The sequence below is a fragment of the Callorhinus ursinus genome, unplaced genomic scaffold, assembly GCF_003265705.2.
Source record: "Callorhinus ursinus isolate GAN/ISIS: 27379988/994484 unplaced genomic scaffold, GSC_fseal_2.0 scaffold35, whole genome shotgun sequence".
NCBI classification, from domain to species: domain Eukaryota; kingdom Metazoa; phylum Chordata; class Mammalia; order Carnivora; family Otariidae; genus Callorhinus; species Callorhinus ursinus.
Genome location: NW_027397097.1, coordinates 3,294,790 through 3,312,905, shown reverse-complemented (window position 1 = coordinate 3,312,905; position 18,116 = coordinate 3,294,790). Strand labels below are relative to the sequence as shown.

Genomic DNA, 18,116 nt, shown 5'->3' with positions numbered 1-18,116 from the left:
TTCTTACGGCAGAATGGTGATGCTGGAAGGTAGAGAGGGGTGTGACTGGGGGAAACAGCTTTAGGGAAACAATTTTCTGCACTTAATTGCATTAACTATGATATGTTAAACATGAAGTGGCTGTTGATTAGAGCTCAGACTGAGAAAACGTGGGGAGGGATGTAAAGAGGATAAAATTGGCATCAGCAGGATCAAATGATTCTGTTTTTGTTCCAGCTTCAGAGTTCAGCTCGTAAACAAACCATTTTCTTTGGTTTGACAGTTGAGCACATAAAAATGCCCAATATTTAGGATCCTTATTTTTTTTTCTGTAGTTCCAAAATGGGCAGAATGATGGAAGGTTGGCCTTATCCTTGGAATTGAAAGTGTTTTGTTATAAGGAAGCTTTATTATAATAAAGACCAGGTTTGAGCAGTTACCTGTAATTCGATGAGAGCGTAATCTAACTAATGCAAGCGTTTCTCCTCATAACTTTACTCTGGGGTCCAGACATTGCTTTTGTGGATCTGCAGGCTTGAGCTAGAGGTGAGATATTTATACTAAAGCTCTGGCTTTTGAAAGCTCAAAATGAAAAGTAATCGCCTGGGAGAAATGTCTTGGAGGATTTTTTTTCTCCCCTCACAGCTGTGGGCACCTGTACAGTGGAAATATATATATATAAAATGTTTGTTTGATTCTTCTAATGTTCTGGTAAGAAGGAGAGAGCAGATGGAGGTACTGGTAGACAGGCCCCTTGGTAATGAATGGCCTGTGAATTTAGAGGTGGAGAGTCCTGACTTCAAATTTCCCATTCCACCACTTGATAGCTGAGTGATTTCAGTAACATCATTAAAAGCCTTTCATACTTAGTGGTAATGGTTGCACAACATTGTGAATGTACTTATCCTGAATTGTACACTTAAATATGGTTAAAATAGTAAAAACAAACAAGAACTTTTATACTTCACAAGGCTGTCAAGGGAAACAAATCAGTTCATGTCCTAAAATAACTTTATGACCTGAAAACACTGTACATATACGAACTATTCAATATTTAGTTATTACCTGCCAAATATCAGGGGAAATGAAAATGAACAAAAAACAGTTGTCAAGGAGTTTTCATTGTCGGGAGAGAGATGATTTAAGTATGGTGAGAAGTGAGGCATAACTAATGTGATGGTTAAAGGTGTGGATTCTGAAGTGGGTCCACCATTCACTGCTAGCTGTGTGACCTTGGGCACAATGGTCTTATCTGTAAAGTGGGCATGAGAGAGTAATTGCGTAGGGTTGTTTTGAGGATTTAACAAAATAATCCATGGAAAGTATTTAACAGTGTGGGTTGGTTACATAGTACACATTAAAAAATATTGTTGCCATTATTAGGAGATAGGAAGATACTAGAATTGGAATAGCCTTGTATGTCCTACCATTGGGTTTTTGGTATTATGTTCTATAATTTATTAAAGAGGGATTACTTTGTTTTATCATCTCACAGTTTATCTGCATATTTGCATGTTTACATATTTGCATATTTGTAGTCTAGGAACTTTAATCAGTAAAATACTAAACATATGTCTTAGCTGTTAGCTTCCTCATCTATAAAATAAGAAAAACTGCTCTGAGGGTTTAAATGACTTGCTTAAGGTTACACAGAAGTGGAAGAGTCTGGGTTACAGCTCCCAAATTCTGATTTCTCAGCCCTGTTTGTATCTTTTTAAATTGTGAATTAAACCATATGTATAAAAGTGCGTATAACATACATCTTTAAGGAGTGGAACAAATTGAAGATCGATGTTTTTCCTACTTGGCTTAAAAAGGAAATTTGTAGTACCTTTAAAGCCTCTGTGATTCCCTGCCTGATTGAATGTCTCTCCTTCTCTCTTCCTCATAAGTAACCACTCTCCTAAATTTTGTGTGAATCATTCCCTTTCTTGTCTCTATAGTTTTACCAAACAAGTGCATATCCTAAACAATATATATATTTTTTAGATTTTTTAAATTTATTTATTGAGAGAGAGAGAATGGTAGAGAGCATGAGAGGGAGGAAGGTCAGAGGGAGAAGCAGACTCCCTGCTGAGCAGGGAGCCCGATGCGGGACTTGATCCCGGGACTCCAGGATCATGACCTGAGCCGAAGGCAGTCGCTTAACCAACTGAACCACCCAGGCGCCCAACAATATATATATTTTTTATCTCTGCAACTTTATATAAGTAGAATCGATAGTGTGAGTATTCTTCTGTGACTTGCTTTATTTTATCTATTATTATTTTTAAAGAGTTTTATTTACTTATTTGAGAGAGAGCGCACATGAGCGGGGAGGAAAGGCAGAGGGAGAGAGAGAAGGAGGCTCCCCGCTGAGCAGGGAGCCCGATGTGGGACTCCATCCCAGGACCCTGGGATCACGACCTGAGCCGAAGGCAGACGCTTAACCGACTGAACCACCCAGGTGCCCCAATTTTTATCTATTATGTTTTAACTTTAAAAGAGCTTTATTTCTGGGGTGCCTGAGTGGCTCAGTCGTTAAGCGTCTGCCTCCGGCTCAGGTCGTAATCCTGGGGTCCTGGGATTTCGCCCCACCTCGGGCTCCCTGCTCGGCGGGAAGCCTGCTTCTCCCTCTCCCGTTCCCCCCTGCTTGTGTTCCCTCTCTCGCTGTGTCTCTCTCTGTCAAATAAATAAATAAAATCTTTAAAAAAAAGCTTTATTTCTTCCACCATTAAAATAACATGCACATGGTAGAAATTGGAAATTACAGAAAGTAAAAGGAAGCAGAATTATTTTCTATAATCCCATTATCTGGCAATACTTATATGTATGTGTAAATAAAAAAATATATATTAGTAGATGTATGTGTATACATACATACACACACAGGCAGTCTAGATAGCAAGAGGAAGCCAGTTTGCATTTATGGCTGATCAGATTATCCAGATGTGGATCAATCATACTTGGAAATAGGAATGGGAGGGGGTAAATAGCAGCCTTTGTGAGCTTTGAAACAGCACTTTCTTAGAGCTTTAACCTTATTGGCAGTTCTTTATTTATTGGATACTAATTCTTTGTTATATCACCTTAGCACTTCATTTCATATTTTGATAAGTTACTTAACTCTTGTGGTCAGAATTTTTGTGCATCTTTCTTTTTGCAGAAAGGCTGCCTAGTACATTGATCCTTTCCTGATTGTCCAGGAGGATCTGTCATCTGATGTACAGAGAGTACCATGAATAGGAAGTCCTCACTTATACATACCAAAATTCAGCAATCTAAACATGAAGAATTTTTTGTCTAAGAGATGTGAAATCCAAATTCATTAATAATCTGTTGGAGCTTCAGTTTACTTATCTGTAAAATGTGTTTCAAATGGGATAATAAATGTGAAAATGTTTTAAGCTGTAAAGGATTATATAAATGTTTTTCCTCTTAGTTTACAAAATTGAAATCCCCACGCAGAGGTAAAAAGCTTGTTATATTTGGTTTATTGCTTTTCTGAAGGGTTCTTCTTGGAGGAGGGAGTATATGGACAGTTCACAATTTCTCCCTTGAAACTTGAAGATTGTTGGATATAGTGGGACAGAGAAGGTGCTAGAGGACTTTCTCCAAGTGAATTTATGGGACTTGGTTCCACTGTAACTGTGCTGGCTAGCCCAAAATGAAATAATTGAGGCTATATTGAAGTGGAGAATGTAGTATACAATGTTTGCTCTTCATTATCCTGACAAAACTCAGTTTTCTACCTGTAACTTATTACCAAGACAGAGTAGTAAAGTGAGATAAATTATCTGTGCATATGTAAAAGGGAGATTATACTCCATTGTTGATTTGTTGTATGGGTTAAATGAGATAAGAAGGACAGAGAACCTGGAACCCTGACTGGCACATATATAATTGGTGCTTAATATGGTAGCTATGACTATTTTTTTTTTAAAGATTTTATTTATTTATTTGAGGGAGAGAATGAGATAGAGAGCACGAGAGGGAAGAGGGTCAGAGGGAGAAGCAGACTCCCTGCTGAGCAGGGAGCCCATGCGGGACTCGATCCTGGGACTCTAGGATCATGACCTGAGCCGAAGGCAGTCGCTTAACCAACTGAGCCACCCAGGCACCCTATGACTATTATTTTTATTTTACTTATGAATTATTTAAATTTTTCCTATAGGCTGTTCTTTTGTTATTCAGTGTTTTCCTGGGCTGTATCTCCTCACACTCATTTTATGTTTGGAGGATACATTTATTTTAATATTATCACAAGTAAAGCAAAACAACATAAATCCACAGCTGCAGTGCATTGCAAGGCCAAAGAGCTAGTAGTCTTGTCTGCCTCAGATATGTTTAAGACATATGTCCAACAAATACATATTGAGTGATTATTAGATGGCAGTGAAGGAGTGCTGGAAGTATGGGAAACAAAAATTAAATTACCCAGCTGTTAAGGAGTTTATAGTCAATTTACTGGGGAGGTAGACATGCCACACATTGCCGTAGCATAGTGTAGTAGGATAAGTGCTACAATGGGGGCATGAACAAGGGGCATGCAGAAGATGATGGTTGGTGTGGCCTGATATGCCTGGGGGAGCAGGGATGAGAGAGATGCTTGGAGGAGTTAATGCTTGAGCTGAAACTTGAAGATTTGGATGTGTTGCGGAAGGAGAGCTTAAGAACAGTTCTTGAAGTCAAACCACAGTCTTCCTTGATAGTTCCCTCCCAGTGTTCTTGTAGGCCTTAGTTTGTACCCCTTTTGAAGGCCTTTCTAGCATTTATACCTACTGTACCAAATAAGCAAATCCCCAAACATACTGTACTGTCATGCTCCTGTTCTTTTTGTATGCTATTCCTCCTCCATGGAAAGCCCTCTCCTACTGAATTTCTTAATCTTTACTTTGTCCATTAGATAAGCTGTACTAATGAACACGTTTTGTGGTTTTTGTTCTTCCCAGGTTGTTGTTTAGCAGGAAGAGATTTTTGAAGCTATTGAAACTAGCTGGTATTTAAGAAGAGATCTTTATTGTTTTTGCTTTCTTAGTGAATGTTGATATTCCTTAGGGTTGGCTCCTTGGCTCACTGGACTTTTGAAGATTCTTTCCTTAAGTAGTCTTGCCCATTCTGTTGGCTTTAACAGCTACCTATATGCTGATGAAATATCTTCAGCTTGGAGCTCTCTCCTGAGCTCCAGACTTGTAAATCTCATTGGCTTCTGGCCATCTACATATATCCATTTAGATTTTCCTCAGATTCAATAGGTCCAAAACAGAACTCATTTTTTAACCTCTTCCATTCTGTACCCCCCACACACAAAAAGTTAAAATCATCTCTTCCTGAATTTTGTAACTTAAATGCACTCCATCCAGTCTTACTGGCTAATGAATCTGTGCCATTACTTTTTTTTTTAATTATAGTATAGTTAACATACAGTGTTATATTAGTTTCAGGTGTACAATACAGTGATTCAGCAATTCTATATGTTACTCAGTGCTTATCATGATAAGTGTACTCTTAACCCCCTTCACCTATTTCACCCTTTCCCCCTCCGGTCTCCTCTCTTGTTAATCATTGGCTTGTTCTCTATAGTTAAGAGTCTATTTTTTGGTTTATCTCTTTTTTTCCCTTTGTTTTGTTTCTTAAATTCCACATATGAGTGGAATCGTATGGTATTTGCCTTTCTCTGACTTATTTCACTTAGCATTGTATCTTCTAGATCCATCCATGTCGTTGCAAATGGCAAGATTTCATTCTTTTTTATGGCTGAGTAATATTCCATTGTGTATATATACCGCATTTTCTTTATCCATTCATCTGTTGATGGACACGTGGGCTGCTTCCATAATTTGGCTATTGTAACTAATGCTGCTATAAACATAGGGCTGCATGTATCCTTTTGAATTAGTGTTTTTGTATTCTTTGGGTAAATACTCAGTAGTGGAATTACTGGATCATAGAGTAGTTCTATTATTATCTCTTTGAGGAACCTCCATACTGTTTTCCAGAGTGGCTACACCAGTTTACATTCCCACCAACAGTGCACAGGTGTTCCTTTTTCTCCACCTCCTCGCCAACACTTGTTGTTTCTTGTGTGACAGGTGTGAGGTGATATCTCATTGTGGTTTTGATTTGCATTTCCCTGATGATTAGTGATGTTGAGCATCTTTTCATGTATCTGTTGGCCATCTGTATGTCTTCTTTGGAGAAACGTCTGTTTTTAAATTGGATTATTATTTTTTTTGGTGTTGAGTTGTGTAAGTTCTTTATATATATTTTGAATACTAACCGTTTATTGGATATGTCATTTGCAATTTTCATTTCCCATTCAATAGGTTGTCTTTTAGTTTTGTTGTTTCCTTTGCTGTGTGGAAGCTTTTTATTTTGATTTAGTCCCAATAGTTTGTTTTTGCTTTTATTTCCCTTGCCTCAGGAGACATTTCTAGAAAAATCTCACCATGGCCAATGTCAGATAAATTACTACCTGTGCTCTCTTCTAGGATTTTTATGGTTTCAGGTCTCACAGTTAAGTCTTTAATCCATTTTGAGTTAATTTTTGTGTATGGTGTAAGAAAGTGGTCCAGCTTCATTCTTTTGTATGTAGCTGTCCAGTTTTCCCAATACCATTTGTTGAAGAGACTGTCTTTTTCTCATTGCATATTCTTGTGCCCTTGGTCTTTTCTTCCTTATCTCTCATAGCCAAAAATAAATCTTCCTAAGTATTTCTGGAATTCATCTTCCCTTTCCTCCTATTGCCACCTTAGTTCAGACCCTGATCTCACCTGGACAAGTACAATAGTCTCCTAACTGGTTTCTCTATCACCCATCTAGTAAACCTGTCTTTCACTCAGCAGCCAGAACATATACCCAATAGATGTATATGTCCACATCATTCTCTTGCTTAAAACCTTTTATTGGCTCTAAAGTCTAAGCTCCTTAGGATGACTTATTAGGCCTTTTGTGACCTGTCCCTGTGTACTTCTCCTACCTGTGCTCTTCCTATGACTGATAATACTGAGTAGCATGTAGTTCCTACAGATACCTTGCAATCTCACACCTTTGTTCATGCCATTTTTTCTTTTATTCATCCCTCTGGGTTGGGTGTATCTCTCCTAAGAAACTTTTCAGAACCCTTAAGGTTGCCATAAGTGCCCCATTTTGTTCCTGGGGTACATGCTTCTGTCATAATACTCCGTTCGGTATATTAACTGTTTTTGTTTGCTCCTTCAGTTAACTCTAAGTATCTTGGTAGCAGGGACTGGGTCCTAGTCATCTTCATAATTTTAGCTCCTGGAGGGTGCGTCACAAGTAGTGAGTGATTAGGTTTTGTACTGAACCTAGTAAGGCTAGATGAGAAGCCAGTAGTATGATATTCTCATAAGGAGTGAGGTGATATGTGTTTTTCAGATGTGGTTTTTTTAAGTTGTTCAGAATGGAATTTAGCATTTAATTGGATTGATATAGGGTTTAGTGATGATGATGGTGTTATAGTACAAGGTTCAGAAGTAGAAGACAGCAAGAGGGTATATTTAGGAGTTGGTAAGTGCTTTCATTAAAAAATATTTTAGGCCCTGTGGGTCACACGTAGTCTTTATTATTTCTTCTTTTCCTTTTCCTCCTTTCCCTCCCCATTTTCTTCATGCTCCTCTTCTTTTCTCCTCTTATGTTTCATTCTTAACTCACAGGCTATCAGAAATCAAACTTGAAGTTGTAGAATATTGAAGATCAAAGAGTTTAAAGCAAGGTAATAGTTCTTGTTTTATTTATTATAAAATTTAGTGACTTGGGCAGTTATGCATATCTTTAGTGTAGAGAACAATTATACAGAAACTTTTTTTGTCAAACTACTACCCTGTTTATCTAAAAGTTTAACATTTTATTAAATGGGCCATTGATCTCTATATGAAGATGTTGTAAGAACACTTTGGTTTATAAAGCTCCAATACAACTCCACCTCCTCCCTCTATTTAAGCAGATACCTGGGTCTTTTCAGAATATGCCTATTTTTATGATGATATAGATTGTGTTTTTTCTTAGATACAGATATTTTCTTTTTAAATATTTATTTTATTTTTAAAAAGATTTTATTTATTTACCTGAGAGAGAGCGAATGTGAGCGAGAGAAAAGCACAAGTGGTGGGGGAGGGAGGGGCAGAGGGAGAGGGAGAAGTAGACTCCCTGCTGAGCAGGGAGCCCGACACTGGGCTTGATCCCAGGACCCAGGGATCATGACCAGAGCCGGAGGCAGATGCTTAACCGACTGAGCCACCCATGCACCCCTATATATATTTTTTTTGAGAGAGTGCGAGCCAAGAGCTTGGGGGGGAGGGAGAGAGAGAAAGAAAAAGAGAGAGATAGAGAGAATCTCCAGCAGACTCCATGCTGAGCCAGGAGCTGAATCCCATGACCCTGAGATCATGACATGAGCTGAAATCAAGAGTCAGATGCTCAACAGACTGAGCTACCCAGGCACCCCAGATACGGACATTTTTTTTTTTTTAAAGATTTTATTTTTCAACAGAGAGAGAGACAGTGAGAGAGGGAACACAAGCAGGGGGAGTGGGAGAGGGAGAAGCAGGCTTCCCGCTGAGCAGGGAGCCTGATGTGGGACTTGATCCCAGGACCCTGGGATTATGACCTGAGCTGAAGGCAGACGCTTAACGACTGAGCCACCCAGGCGCCCGCAGATACGGACATTTTGAAGGAACTGCGGCTGATATATTTTTTACAGTAAATTTCAGTCCCTGGCTGACTCAAGATTATGATCTTGATTTGCCTTCTGATCATGTCCTTCAAGCTTGACAGTTTCTGCTGATGCTCATATTTTCTAGCCTTTGTTTTATCATTTTTTCACATATCGTAGTTTTTTTTTTTTAAGATTTTGTTTATTTTAGAAAGAGTACGCACTGCGTGAGTTGGGAGAGGGGCCGGGGGAGGGGTGGAGGCAGAGAGAATCTTCAGCGGAGTCTGTGCTGAGTGAGGCGCCCGACACTGGGCTTGGTCTCACTACCCTGAGATCATGACCTGAGGTGAAACCAAGAGCTGGACACTCAACTGACTGAACCACCCAGGTGCCCCACATATCATAGTTTTCTAATGTGTCCTTCTCCTTCTTTTCTTTTGAATTTATAGCAAAAATCTCTATCTGTAAATATAGTTATACTTCTGCAAACATAATTTTAGTATTTTACTTGACCTATAGTGCATAGGTGTGTCATGTTGCATTATTTTCTCTAAGGATGAAGAACTCAAGACTTGAGGGTAATTTGGCCTTAGGATGATTAGGGGATGAAGATGCAAAGACAAAAGGGACCTAAAACTTGAGTATTTGTAGTAGGTAATGGGCTGGGTATTTTCTCTCCCTTATATAATTTAATAGTCACATTTACCCTGTATAGGGTATTGTGTCTGTTTTACAGAAGAGGAAACTGAAGCAACTGAGGCTTGTAGGGATAAAGTAGCTTGCATTTGGTTACATAGCTAGAAGAGAAGAGAAGCTTGTATTAAAAACCTGATCTGGGGCGCCTGGGTGGCTCAGTCATCATCCCAGGATCCTTGCATCAGGCTCCCTGCTCCGTGGGAAGCCTGGTTCTCCCTCCCCCACTCCCCCTGCTTGTGTTCCCTCTCTCTCCCTGTGTCTCTTTCTGTCAAATAAATAAATAAAGTCTTTTAAAAAAATAAAAAAAAATTAAAACCTGATCTGCTTTGCTCCAAAGTCCTCCCTGGTTTTAAACTCTGAGGTCAGTATTTTTCAGTCTACTTAGATGAGTAGTAAGTACTTGGCTACACATTAGAATCACCGGAGGAGCTGTTTAAAAAAAAAAGAAAGAGAAGACATGCCCCAGTTCCACCCCAACCAGTGCTAACAGAAGTTCTGTAGATGAGCCTAAGGTGGGTTGTGTATGACTCTATGTTTATATAGAACATATAAATTAAAAAAGAATTTGTATTGGGGGTGAAACAGGTGAAGGGTATTAAGAATATATTTATTACGATGAGCACTAAGTAGTGTATAGAATTGTTGAATCACTATATTGTACACCTGGAACTAATATAACACTGCATGTTAATTATACTGGAATTAAAAAAATAAATTGTATTGAGATGTATGTAACCTATGTAGAAAAATGCACAAAAAGTATAACCAGCACTCAGATCAAGAAAGGGGACATTACCCCTTCCTCCAAGGTAACCAATATATATTTTTTAAAGATTTTATTTATTTATTTGACAGAGCAGGAACACAAGCAGGGGGAGTGGGGGAGGGAGAATCAGGCTTCCTGCTGAGCAGGGAGCCTGATGTGGGGCTTGATCCCAGAACCCTGGGATCATGACCTGAGCCGAAGGCAGTTGCTTAATGACTGAGCCACCCAGGCGCCCCCAAGGTAACCAATATTCTGACTTCTGATACCATAGATTATTTTTGCCTATATGAACTTTCATAGGTATGACTGGCTTTTTGCACTCAACTGTGATTTATTTATGTTCTTGTGTGTAGCAATAGATTGTTCTTGCTCATTGCTATATTAGCAGTAGTTCTCAAACATTTTGGTATCTTCACTCTTGCTAATTATTGAAGACTACAAAGAACTTTCATTTGTGGGTTGTATCTATCAATATTTGCTGTATTAAAGATTAAAACTAGGGGCACCTGCCTGGCTGTCCAAAGAGCATGCTACTCTTTATCTTGGGGTTGTGAGTTCGAGCCCCACATTGCGTGTAGAGATTACTTAAAAAAAATTAAAACTGAAATTTAAAAAGTATTAACTTATTTAAAAATATTAAACCTATTAAATATTAGCATATTTTTATGAAAGTAACTATATTATCCCAAGTCAGAGCTATTAGAAGAATGATATTTTACATTTTTCCAAATCTTTTTACTGTCTGGATATACATATATACATATATATGTATGCATATATATGTGTATATGTATATTAATTACTATTTTTAATTGAAGTATAGTTGACACCTGACTGGATACATATCTGCTTCTACATTCATTGTTTTGCAATTGGTTGTCTTGTATGTAGTATGTAAAAAAAAATCTAGTCCCACATAGATATGTGGCTAGAAAAGGAAGGAGTTTTAATTGCCTGTTTAGATAATTGTGGATATTCTTTTTTGATACTACACCAAACTTGACAACTGTTAGTTTCTTAAAGGTCCATTATGTTATAGAATCTGAAACTATATCAGTGAGCTTTTCATACTGTGTTACATTAAAATCCATCAGTCTGTTTTGTACTTTGAATGGGTCTTCTATCTGTGCATGATTTTGTAGCATCATGCATTGGTCACTTGGAAAATATTGGTTTACTGAGTTATGTAGATCTTCTAAATGTTGATGCATTCTAATATATAATGTCAAAAAAATCACATTAGTTAATATTTCCACCAATCTTATCAGACAAGTCTTTTCTAATTTTTGCTTGAAAGCTCAAATTTTAGCATTGGCAAGAAATAGTGACAGTTGTTTTCCATGCAGTGAGACTCACATTGTTCGTTTTTGAAAAAATGTCTGCTGACCATGGAAGTCATAGTTTGTCTGCCAGTTGTTCTTTCAAGTAAAAATGGTGTTTCATGAAAAAAGCCACTAGTTCAGCTTGAAACTTAATTGCACAAGTGCTTTAATGCTTTTCTTTGAGACAATTCTTGTATTTTGGTATGCAGGAAAAGTGCTTTATGTGTACTTTCCATTTCATCACAATATTAAAGTTTTGTAATTGATGATTGAGATTAAGAAAATTAATCATTTTTGTGACTTCATCAAGAACATTCTTTAGTGAAACAAACTAATTTTCTTTTTTTGGCATGGTTATGAAGAATGTAAAGATACTATTACAGTTTGGTGTCACTGTCTTCATTCAATACAAGATGGTATACTTTTATTTATTAGTATGATTGTTTCCAGGCTTTACTTATTTCTTACTGAGGGAGAAGGTGGTTTTATTAAACCTTTACTAACAATACTATTTGAAAGCCAGCATGACTGCCGTTGGTTTTTCCTTGGCTTAGTAGAACCAAAATACTTTACAATTGAGCAGTTTCACAGGTTTGTCAGAATGTTAGAAAATCACTGGGCTTTGTACTTACTCTTCACCAACTTGTGGTGAAGGAAAGGTATGAAATGGTCTTTAGAGAACTGTGCATAACTATGCATAAAAGTGGTTCTCTAGGTGTATTTAGTCTTTCTACCCTTAACCTGGAGAATTTGCAATAGAAAAAGAAAAAGATGCAGATGAAGCCACTGCCAAGTAATGTTGCTGCATAATGACTTGGGTTTTTCACTGTGATTGGGCAGGAGAATGGAGGAGGTAGGTTAGACAAGTTGTAGTGCTGAGCATTATTTTACCTTTCTGCCAGCATTTTTTTTTTTTTTGAGATTTTATGTATTTGAGAGGGAGAGAGATGACAAGCAGGGGAGAATCACAAGCAGTTCTGAGGGGAGAATGAATGTTCACTGTGTGTCTACATTGTGCTAGTCCTTTATATATGTTATTTAAACTCACATTCTGTAGGGTGGTCACAATTATTTTATTTTTTAAAGATTTTATTTATTTATTTGACAGAGAGACAGCCAGAGAGGCATCCCCCCTCTTTTTTTTTTTTTTAAGATTTTATTTATTTATTTGACAGAAAGAGATATTGCAAGAGAGAGATCACAAGCAGGGGGAGTGGGAGAGGGAGAAGCAGGCTTTCCGCTGAGCAGGGAGCCCGATGCGGGGCTTGATCCCAGGACCCTGGGATCATGACCAGAGCCAAAGGCAGACGCTTAACAACTGAGCCACCCAGGCACCCCCTCCTTTTTTAAAATGTAGGTTCCACACGCAGTGTGGAGCCCAACGTAGGGGTTGAGCTCATGACCCTGAGATCAAGACCTGAGCTGAGATTAAGAGTCAGACACTTAACCAACTGAGCCATCCAGGCGCCCTATGTGCTAGGTAGGTTCTGATGATACACAGAGATGAGTAGGATGTGGTCTCTGTCTCCAAGGGGCTCCCTAGTGCAAGGGAAAAGGTATAAACAAATACATTACATTTTATAGATGCTGTAAAATAACTAGCAGAGAGGGAGGTGTTAGTACCTTTTTCAGGGAAGAGTTCTTGGAGGAGTAGACACCTGAGCTTATTTCTGAAAGAAGAGTGGGTCTGGTGTATGGAAGATTCTGGATATGGAGTCAGAAAACCTAGATTTGAACTCCAGCTCAGCCACTTACTAGCTCTCTGACGTGGGGCAAGTTGTTTAAGCACTCTGAATTTCAGTTTTTTTTTCCCCTGTAAAGTGAGAATAATCATGTCTCTATCTACCTTTGAAAGTTGCAAGGATTTACTACATGAGAAAGAACTTCACAAATATTCTATACAAATATTATATATTGGTTTTGTTTTTTATTCAGTGATAATAGTATTTTGACAGATTGGAGCATCAGTTTTCTTACCCAGTCCAGAAATAAGTGAGAAAAAGACTGGGCATGGGCGCCTGGGTGGCTCAGTTGGTTAAGCGACTGCCTTCAGCTCAGGTCATGATCCTGGAGTCCCGGATCGAGTCCCACATCGGAGTCCCTGCTCAGCAGGGAGTCTGCTTCTCCTTCTGACCCTCTTCCCTCTCGTGCTCTCTCTCTCATTCTCTCTCTCTCTCAAATAAATAAATAAAATCTTAAAAAAAAAAAAGACTGGGTATATTAGTGTGTAGATGTCATTTTTGAAGTACTAACACTTTTGGCATTATGAATTAGGGCAAAGAGTTTTAAGTCTAGCGTCCACGAAACTTTGGTTCTGTGATATTATGGAAGATACTGCTTAAGTTGCCTAAGTTGTGGTCTCTGAAAAAATATTGAATGTGGTTCTGAGTGGCTTGGATGGCAATAAGCCAAAGTGGAAAGAGCTCCGTTTCTTGTCAGAAGACTTACGTCTGTGTCAGCTTTGGAGTTTGTTTAACGTTTCAGAATTGCATTTTCCTCATCAGTAAAGCAGAGAAAAATAGTAGTTACTTTGCAGACTGAGAATTAAGGGATAAATTGGGTAAAGTGGACACCACTAGCCTTAGTTAAGTTTAATTTGTAGAATATTTAAAAATTTTTTTCCTTTTAATACAATAGACTTTTGCAGAGAACCTTGCTTTAAAGAATAGAGGGAGCTTTCTGTCATTTATATTGTACTAATACTAATAGTATTTTACTTCCTTCTTCAAATTTATTACTCTGAATAATTTTGCAAGGTGAGTTTACCAGCTCTGGCACTTTAGTGGCTTTGTGACCTTCCAAGTTACTTAATCTTTCTATAACTCATTTTATCCATCTTTGAGGGAATATAGTGGTATTTACAGTATATAGTTGTTAGGATTAAATGAGATAATTAGATAAAGTGTTTAGTTTGGTGTTTGGCATTTAGTTAACAATTTCAACAAATGATAGATTGTTATTATTACTTTCATTTTCTAAGTGAGGAACTGGATAGAGATTTAGGAACTTGACTAGATTCACTTGTAAGAACCAAAGATGGGATTTAGTCCAGGTTGGGTAATGCCAAAGCCTTCACTCTTTATCCTTTTACCAGGCTATGTTTTGTAGTTAATATTACATTTATATGGAAATGTATTATGAGGTGCTGTAGAGTGTTTGGAAAAAATCTGTTACTCTTAGGTACTTAAAACTTTCTTTCAGTGATGTTTTACTAATAGTAACTAAATTGGTTAGGGAAAGAATTCCTTGGCCTGGCTTCCCTGTGACCAGACACAATTTAAGGGCAGAAATCCTGGTTAGTAAAAAGTGTTCTGTAGTTACTAAAAAGAACAGTATATTTTTCCCCCTCCTAAACAGCTTTATTGAGGTAAAATTGACAGTGAATGACAGAAATTTAATAGAGTTTGCTAAGTTTTGACGTATGTATATACGGGTGAAACCATCACAATTCAGATATGAATATATTCATCTCTTCCCAAAAGTTTCTGGTATCCCTTATGTAACCCCTTCCTCCTGCTCTCCCTGACCCCCCATCCAAGCACCCATTGATCTGATTTCTGTTACTATAGTTTAAAGATGGTCTAGAAGTCTGTCCAATCAGGATTCAGTTTCCTATCTGCCACTGTACTAATTGGGCATCTTTGGAGAAGTCATATATCATCTCTCAGCCTAGTTTACTCATCTGTAAAATAGGAATTCTATCACCTGTTCAAAAGACCATGAAAAAGATAGGAATAGTGTGTAGAAAGAGCCTGGCATGGAGCCATAGCAGCCTTCAGTCACTGGAAGTCAGTATTACCAGCCCAGCTTTCAGTTAGTGGTCCAGAGTACATTTAGGAATCCAGAGCTCCAAAATGCTTTTCTATCACCTTAAACCTTGTTGTCCCCTCCCACTGAATGAGCTTTTAATAGGAACATTTAGATTTGGGCAGCTTGGGACCCTGAAGGGCTTTTGGTACTCCGTCCTTCCCTCCTCCCTGCCCAGTGTTCCATGCTATTAATTATGAACAGATGTTCTTCATAAATAAGCAAAGAACTCCACAGAAGATTTCTGAATTCTTGATACCTATGTTTAAGTCTGGCATTGTGATAAAGCTGCATGAGCAATGAGCTTGTAGTCACAGTTCTGTGTTTTAGTTTCCATGCTGCCTTGGGCAAATCAATAAAATCTTTCTGAGCCTCACACAAAGTTTTTTCACATATAAAGTTGGGAAGGATCATACCACACAAATTTGTTGAGAGGATTAAAGGAGAATTTTGAAAACGAATTGTATGATGAAGTCTTAGTTCATATGCATCATCCCTTGACTGCCTTGCATTGTTAGAACTTTGTAAAAGGCTCAGGTAGCATTTAAACGGGATGTCTTACATACTTTTTTTTTCAAAAAGTATATTTTAGGGTGCCTGGGTGGCTCAGTTGGTTAAGCGACTGTCTTCTGCTCAGGTCATGATCCTGGAGTCCTGGGGATCGAGTCCTGCAGTGGGCTCCCTGCTCGGCAGGGAGTCTGCTTCCCCTCTGACCCTACCCCCTCCCATGCTTTCTCTCTCTCTCTCTTTCATTCTCTCTCTCAAATAAAATCCAAAAAGTATTTTATTAGGTTTTACCAATAGCACAAAAAAGCAAAAACCAAAGGTTAAAAGTACTTAGAATTTAAAGTCAGAGAAACTTAAATTCAAATCTTATGTTAGTAGCTGTGTGACCTTGGGCAAGTTATTTAATTTCTCTGAGCCTAAAATTCTCACCTGTCAATAAGGGATATCTAGTCTGCCTCAGAGGGTTGTTGTGAGGATTATAAATAATGAATGTGCAGTGGTTGGCATATAGCAGATGCCCTGTGATGCTAGTTTCCATCCTTCCATTTCCAAAATTAGTAGATTTGTGGAGTTCAAGTGAGCTATTACTGAAAAGATTACTTTTGCCTTCCTCATTCCTTGATGCAGTTTGGCCCAGGATAGCTGTTAGCTAACGTCTCAGGTTTCTCATTTAAGTCTGGAAATGAAGTTGGAAGTTTATGATGCTAGCCGTTATTGTAAAGGGATTTTTTTTTTCTAATAATAGGAGGAGCCAATGCCATGCTTTTGTACTTTCTCATTAATTCTCATTGCTGTAGCTGGAGATACTTTGTATTGTGGGAGTCACGGAAACCAGGGGCCATTTTCTTGTCTTTTCTGTTTGTGTTTATTTGGGTTGGAGAATTGTCTAAACGTTTCTCAGTGAATAAAGTGGATTTGCTTGGTTCAGATTCTTCCTCCTGGGTGAGCCCAGGAATGACCTACTGGGGGTGGGGGGAACAAATAGGAAAACACGGGGAAAACTGGTGAGTTCTGCTTGTAAAGTTGTCAGGATCTTTGAGTTTGGGGCGATAGAGAAGAGTTGATTCTCTGTTCCCCTTTTCCCCTTCAGAGCGTTTACAGCCCAACACAAAGGGAACTTTAAGATGGAGGTCTGCATTGTAATTTCCTAGAAATTGCTGCTTCTGGTAACTGCTCATTCAGTTTGCACCTCTTTGCTGCAGTGGATGAAACAATGGGGACAATAAAGCCATTATCTGATAGCTGTAGCCTCAATGGGATGTTTGTTTTAATAATGGTATAATTTGCAGGGCTCATAAATTGTGATTTTATTCTCATGGAAATAACGGCTCAGTGGTATTTGGATTCTCAGGTCTCCTGTTGTGGATAATTTCACTAACATTCTGGCTGACAATTCCTTTAGAATTAGACTTCGTTTTAGATTGTTCAGGCTGGTTGAGTGATTAGCCCGATGCAGAGCCAATTTTCTTTAGTTTGGGCCTGGCAGGTGGTTACTAGGTAACTAGAGGATCTTCTGAACAGGGAAGAAATTCTGCTTAGGGATTCAGAGAAAAATAGCTGAGTTTGGTTTTGATTGTCATCTGGGATTTTTTTTTTTTAAAGGTTTTGAGTATTCAATGCCAAAGTATCTGGATGAAAATTAAAAATTTAAATTATCTGAATATTTATTTTCCATGCTACCAAACATCCCATTCGTTTTGGAAAATTATATGTTTGAGTTTTTAATTTTCATCTACATGTTTTTGCTGGAAATATATCCACAGAGGGCAAAGGATGATAATAGTTACCATGTGCTAGACATTGCCCCTAGGTGTTTTAAGTACATTATCTCTAAATCTTAATTAGAACCCTGAGAGGTGGTATTGTTTCCATTTCACATAAGCAGAAACTTAAATTTGGAGAAATAACCAAATTAAGGTATCTTAGCTAATAAGTGGCAGGCAGTTTACCAGATTCAAAACTCATGCTGGGTTTTTAATTATAGTATAAGACATTCTGAGGTAACACTGAAGTTTTTGTTAAACTCTTAGATATTATAATAATTGGCTCAGTAATATACATGAATTAGTACCTACTGTCAGATTCAGAGAGAGAGAGATACATATATCTGATTGTTCTTCCTGTCATCTAACCTTGTATTACAGCAGTAAGGTACCTGGAGTATTTTGATTATCTTACCAAAGTTAAAGGCCTTCCAAACATACACTATTTAAGAATGTTTGAAAGGTACCAAAGCATGGTGTAATGTCTGGAAATCGCCTCAGATTTGGAGTTTGAGGACTGGATTTTTATTTTTAATTTTTTTAGAGAGGGGGCAGGGGAGGGATATAGGGAGAGAGAGACTCTTAAGCTGGGCTTGGAGCCCTACTTGAGGCTCGATCTCACA

The 18,116-nt window shown here is 38.1% G+C and overlaps 1 protein-coding gene across 16 annotated transcripts in view; it reads left to right on the top strand.

Moving 5' to 3' along the window:
• The window catches only part of FAM168A (family with sequence similarity 168 member A), a 205,081-nt gene that overhangs the window by 20,394 nt on the left and 166,571 nt on the right, over positions 1 to 18,116 (top strand). For 3 of the 16 annotated variants that reach the window (XM_073879676.1, XM_073879672.1, XM_073879680.1), the window contains exon 2: positions 7,635 to 7,693. The exons of the other annotated variants lie outside the window; for them this stretch is intronic. The gene's annotated coding sequence lies outside the window, so the exon portion shown is untranslated. The remainder of the gene's footprint in view (positions 1 to 7,634; positions 7,694 to 18,116) is intronic. 16 annotated transcript variants of the gene reach the window in all.